The following is a 7,022-nucleotide window of genomic DNA, read 5'->3' on the forward strand; positions in this document are numbered from 1 at the left end:
ACTACCAATGGAAATGTATTAATTTATACACTGGTAATCAGATCATTCATTTTATTTAATATTAATTCTAAACTATTTTATAAATAAATGAAGGGATCATCTCCAACCGAGATTCCGAGTTGAGCGAAATTATAGTGGTCCATTACAACATCTTCATAAGAACAATATGAGTAAGGCATCTTTCAATGACTAAATTGCCCTTTGTTTGTCTTTCCTAATATTAACTTAGTTTGTTTGTGGCCTGGTGCAGTAGAAGATGTACCAGGAGCTGTGGTTCAACTCAAGGGACGTTTTAAAGTGAATGAAGCAGATTTTACCCCAAAGATATATATATATATATATATATATATATATATATATATATATATATATATATAAATGTTTTCAGCATGTTATTAGGGGTAGTTTAGTCTTTTACAGAAAGATATATTAATATATGTTAGTAAAGGAAAATTAAAAAATAGAGCACTCCATTGACTACCAATGGAAAGAATCTACTTCTACTGCTAACCCCATCAAGATAGTGAAAAGGGATGCCAACTCATTGAGACTTGTGAGTACCAGATTTCTTATTGTAACATTTGTTTGCATATTAATTTCTTGATTCTTTTTTCAAATTTTGATTTTGATCTCTATTTTCTCTTACAGTGTTGACAGAAACAAATACCAGATTCAGATTCCCAGTGTAACAATGATGACAGTGGAAGAAAAGCCAGATGTCACATACAATGATGGTGGTGGATGTAAAGAACAAATTAAGAAAATGAGAGAGGTGTGTTATGTTTATAACTATTTATAGTATACATTCCCATTATAAATATTAAATACAAACCAAAAATCTTTACTTTAATAATTTATGATTTGTAGGTTGTTGAACTAACCATGCTCCACCCCGAGAAATTTGTAAAACTTGGAAATGACCCTCCAAAAGGTGTCCTCTACTATGACCCACCTGGAACTGGAAAAACACTTTTGGCAAGAGAAGTTGCTAATAAAACTGATGTGTGTTTTATTCGTGTAATTGGAAGTGAACTTGTTCAAAAGTATGTTGGTGAAGGTGCTCGCATGGTTCGCGAATTATTTCAGGTTTACATTTATGGTCCCTATACTTTTGAAATTTGTTACCAAACACACCCTTTTTTAATTAACTCTTGTGATTTGATAGATGGCAAGATCCAAAAAGCCAGATGCAATTGGTGGTGCTAGATTTGATGATGGGGAATCAGCTCGATGGATTTGATGCTCGTGGTAAGATCAAAGTTCTTATGGCTACAAATAGGTATATAGTCGATATTTACAGTTTACACCCTGTAAATTTGTTTTTCCTCATATTTGATTGAATACTTTCAGACCTGATACAACACTTTTGCGACCTGGGAGACTGGATAGGAAAGTGGAGTCTGGGCTTCCGGATATGGAAAGTAGGACACAGATTTTCAAGATTCATACACGGACTATGAACTGTGAAAGGGATGTTCGGTTTGAGCTTTTGGCTCGTCTTTGCCTAAATTCTACGGGTATGTTTTGTTTTTTTCTTTTGGGGTGATTTGAGTTAATTAATTAAAGTTGAGGGATTGGTTTTGTGATTTAGGTGCTGATATAAGGAGTGTGTGTACTGAGGCTGGAATGTATGCAATTAGAGCAAGAAGGAAGACGGTGACTGGAATGTATGCAATTACATGGTGTACAATTGATTTGGCTGCTGGAAACCAAAGATATGGACATGGGATTGTTATATGTTTTTTAAGGTTGTTTAGATGTTGGATTGTCTCTTGTGTTTTTCATATTGCCTATGTTGTGGTTAGTTGAACATTTTTCTTAAGGCAAGATGGCAACGAACAAATTACAAACTGTTGATTAATGTTATATTTGTGTTTTGTGTTTTTCTTGTGTTCTTAGTGAATTTTGTCTTGATAGATATTCATATACCCCTTTGATTGCTTGAAATCTAAATGGCTAATTTTTTTTCCTTGATTAAAGATAAATAAAGTTAGATAGGTAAATAAGACTTGTATTTACAGAAGAGACTGTTAAGTTAAAAAATAAAAGGTTATTACAATAGTAGCTAGATGTTATTACATTGTGATTATTACAATTGTTGTACATGATTATGTTTATTGTTGTAATTTGTTTCTGGAATTGTTATTCAGAGCCAGTTGCAAGTATCTCTCTCTCCCCCCTTTTTATCCATGCTATAAAATTTATTGTTATTACTCTTATTATTTTTATTGATATTGTTATTATTATTATTATTATTATTATTATTATTATTATTAAATTTAACATGTCTTAATGGGTATTAATGTTATTAAAACAGTATGTCCCAAGGGATACTGATGGGAAGGGTAGAAGTGGTAAAGAAAAGTCAATATATATATATATATATATATATATATATATATATATATATATATATATATATATATATATATATATATATCATAAGTTTTAGTTTTACAACTTTTACTTACTTGGATTGTTATTTGTGGTGTTAAAGTTATGTTGATTTAGTGATAAGTAATGATACTAAATCATTTGTCCAGTGGAGTCCCTATTGTAATAAGCAATGACACCCTAGCTAGGCTTGCTAAAACGGTTATGGCTTTAAAAGAAGATAAGAAGCAGAGGTTAAAGAAGGTATGGCATTTTCCAACTCCTAATGTCTCCTAAAATCATATTAGGACATGTTTTTCTTTCTGTTTTGCAGCTTCAAGAGTTAGCAACTCATTCATATTGTTTATTAAGTCTAGAAAAGAAACATACCTTATTTATACAACACTTTATCCAGATAGACAACATTACCCATTCAGCCATACAGAAGTTAACAGGAAAAAAAAAACCTTGGTGGAAAGTGGTACTACTGGCTTTTTGGGACAGGTAACTGCAATTAAGCTTTTTCTTCAGTTTTTTAAAATTTAAAGCTTTGATTTGCTCTCAAAGTTGCCACCTGTCTCTAGTTCATTTCTTCTCTCTCTTTTGATATGTTAATAACCCTTATAGTGTGGTTCTGTTTCTTTACAATTTGCCACTTTACTTCATACCACACTTTCTTGTTTTGATCATTGCATCTTTTCTGTTTCTTTATGTGTACATCATCTAATACTCATGAAGCTTCTTATTATTTTATCCACAATGATTTTAGCTTATGGCTAGGTTAGTTGGCTTAGTCCATGACTCTATGTTGAATATTGGCTGAAAATCAACTAATACTGGTTGTAAATTAGCTAATATCATTCTTGCTATGAAGTTTGGTAGAAATCAAAGAAACTTTACTTAAACAATTTCAATCATATATGCACAAATGCAACGTGTCTTTTGATGTCTTTATATTTTAATGGAAGCATACCTTAGACATCTTAAAAGAAACTGGCATAACCAACTGTAATAAACTTATAGTCAGTCAAATGGATTCAAATGGAAAGCTTCTTTCAGATTGAGTGAGCCATTATGAACCCCATGTAAATCTCATAGGCTTGTTTAGTGTATTGTATTGTTATTGTAAAAAATGTTCATGGTTTATAAAAAAATATTTTCTTTATAGATAGAAGCATGCTAAAAAAAATTAGGCCATATTTTTTTTTTATGTTTCTTGAATTGGTTGTGAAAGAGTAGGTTGGCATTGAAACCTGATGGCTTGTTTTTAGCAGCTATTTTTGGTGGAGAAACACTAAAGTTAGTTTTATTTTTAATTTTTCTTGCAAAATGGAAGTTTATACAAGACGAAAATATGAAAAGACCAACTATAATCGACAATCGGAGGAGAAAACCCAACTAAGTGCAAGCATATACATGAGGAGAAAACCTAACTAAGAGCATCAGTTTTCTTGAAATGTTACCTTGTGTTCAACTTGAGAAGCTTCAGAAGGTGAGAAACCCTTGAATGTGTTCAATTTATCATCGATTTCATGGATACCAGGCGCCTCTTCCCCTCATTCTGCTCTTGCTCTCCTGTCACTTGGTTCTAGCAAATAGAGATGAAAGTTAGTTCTCTGGCCAAGAGGGGAAGTTTCTGCAGGAACACCAACCTCAAGTGACTTCTCCAATACCTTAATCAGACCTAGGGCACGTAATATTGAATAGTCTACAATGATGGCAGGAGAGCCCAAGCTTGTCGGCGATGTGAAGTCAGCCGGAAGAGAAGGAACCTAACGTCGTCGGAGGGGACGTTGTCTGTAAGGCGAGTCGACGATCGATTGATTGTAGAGAGTGTGTTGAGTGATGATCAGTAGTGAGTGTTTTGATCTTTGTTGAAAAGCCCTAGATATTTTAGCAGATACCTCGATTTTTGAAAAAAGAGTGCGTCTCATTAAAATTAAAAGGCGACGATTATAGAGGACACACGTTTAATCTAAAGCGCCCTCCGTGTTTTTGATTTTTTTTTCTTTAAACACTAATCTAAGGGCACGCAATAATGCATAACCTAAATGCTTAAATTTTTTGAAGAGATGACACCATTTTAAGGGCACTCCCTTTTGCGTAACATAAATCACCGAGTGTCGTGGATTGCACGTCGTAAAATGCTAGTTTTCTAGTAGTGTCATCACTGCATCAATCTTGGCTAGATCGACCAATATACCATCATGGTTGGCAATGTGCCCTAGTAACTACGCCTCACGCAACCAGGAATCGCATTTGGAGAACTTGGCGTATAGACTCTCCCTTTTTAGTTTCTCCAACACCTCTCTCAAGTGCTCCTCATGTTGCTCTTTGGTCTTAGAATAAACCAAAATATAATCAATGAAGACTATCACCGACCAATCTAGCATCGGTCTACAAACCATGTTCATGATATCCATCAATTTTGTTGGCGCATTGGTGAGCTCAAAAGGAATCACCACGAACTCGTAATGACAATAACAAGTCTTGAAAGTCGTATTTTGCATGTCTTCTTCCCTGACTCTCACCTGGTGATAACCCGATCACAAATAAATATTGGAGAACCAAGATGCGCCCTATAGTTGATCAAAAAAATCAACGATCCTTGAAAGTAGGTAGCGGTTCTTCACTGTTATCTTGTTCAACTCCCGATAATTGATGCACATCCTGTAAGAACCATCTTTCTTCTTCACGAACATAATCGTTGCTCCCTAGGGTGAACTAATCGGTCTAATGAATCCCTTGTCTAATAGCTCCTGCAGCTCTATAGACAACTACTGCATATATGGAGGTGCTAACTAATATGGTTCTTTGGCTATCAGAGACACACCACGAATCAACACTATACGAAACTCAACCTGCCTCTCCGAAGGCATTCTAGGAAAATCCTATGGAAACACATTGCGATAATCCCGAATGATCGACACCCCTTCAACCGTCTTCCTTCCCTCATCCGGGTATCCAATACATAAGCCATAAAACCAGAACAACATTGCCGAAGATACCTCCTAGATCTCATAGCTGACCAAGAATAGGCCCACACTAAGCACCGATGCCATGAATCACTAGTTCTCCCCCACTTGGGGTTCAAACCCAAACTAACTGGTGTTCGCATTCAATCATCGCCCTATTGGGGTTCAAGCAATCCATACCCATGATAACTTTGCTCTCACGCAAAGGTATAGGAACCAAATCAATCGGATACCGCTCATGAAATAACTCCAGCACACAACCCCGATGAACCCTCGATATACGTATTGGACGATCGTCAGCGATCTCCACCTCCAGCAGATAAGCAGCCTCTACATGAACATCACCAAACCTTTTGTTGAGAGCAAGAGATACAAACAATCGGGTGGCGCTCGAATAAAAAAGAACCAAGGCAGGAACACCAATCACTAGGAACATCCCTAAATTGAAACATACACAATAAGAATAATCAATAAATAAATAAATGAGGTAAGGAGAAGACACATACCAGTAAGCACATCAGGTGCTGCACGATCCTCCTCGGTTGTCAGCTGGAAAGCCCGACTCCTTGCAACTGGTGCCTCCTCCTTTCCCTGGCGGCCGTCAGTGATCCTTAATGTCACTTGGACAATCGTTCTTTTATGGCCCCTTTGATTGCAATGGAAGCAAATCAGACTCGATCCCTTGGTGGTGGTGGTGGTGGTGGTGGTAGTACAATCCTTGCTCTATTCATTAGTCTTTCCATACTTGAAGCAACCAAAACCACCCACCCTGAAAACCCCCTCAAGCATCTTGCCACACTTGCCACAGTGGCTTCGGCCCTACTGGCCCCTCAATCGAGAATCAAAAACCTTGGGCTTCTTTGCCGAGCCCTCTGATACCTGAGCCTGAACCTGTTTCTTCATCCTTATAGTATCCAAATCAATCTCCCATTCGCAGACCCTCACTAACATGTCATCTAGGGTCTTTCAGCTGGACATGCTCACAAATTCCCGTATCTCACTCTTCAACATGTCGTGGTACCTCGCCTTCTTCATCTCCTCGTCCGCCACATACTGCGGAACCAGTAAAGCGCTTTCACGGAACATGGCAGTGATCTCCGCCACAGTCTCACTAGTTTGACGAAGGTCTTGAAACTCCCTTACCAGCTGCTGAACCTCGATCACTGGTGCAAACTCAACCCTAAACCTCGTCACAAAATCCTCCCATGTCATCGTCCCAACGGTCTCGCCTCCCAAGGAACGGTCTACCTCCTCCCACCAATTACGAGCTCTATCCTTCAGAAGACAAGATGTTAATCTGACCTTAGACCTCTCGGGGCAGAACCTAGCCCGAAAGGCATTCACGATGTCCGCCAACGATCGCCTGCTAACAATGGGGTCATTCCTCATGAAGAACTCAGGAGCCTCACATGCACGAAACTCTGGAAAGTTCAGAGAGCGCGCACCCACCATAGCCATGACCTCGGTACATAATGTGTCGAGACGCTCATCCATCATCTCCATAATGCCCTCCTTAATCATATCGAAGATTACAGGAGTCTGTTACAGAATACTGCGAGTGATCTCCAATGAAATGAACTCTCACATTTGATCGTCCAAGAGTCCGGCCCTAGAGCCCAAACTTGATCCCTCACCAGAACCTGATCCACCTCCAGTGACCACAATACTGAAAAT

The 7,022-nt window shown here is 37.7% G+C and overlaps 1 pseudogene; it reads left to right on the forward strand.

Moving 5' to 3' along the window:
* Positions 1–389: 389 nt before the first annotated feature.
* LOC145112778 (26S proteasome regulatory subunit 7-like) lies at positions 390–3,775 on the forward strand (annotated as a pseudogene).
* Positions 3,776–7,022: the final 3,247 nt, after the last annotated feature.

This window comes from Lactuca virosa, chromosome 5, assembly GCF_052849685.1.
Source record: "Lactuca virosa cultivar CGN04683 chromosome 5, Lactuca_virosa_CGN04683_v6, whole genome shotgun sequence".
NCBI lineage: Eukaryota > Viridiplantae > Streptophyta > Magnoliopsida > Asterales > Asteraceae > Lactuca > Lactuca virosa.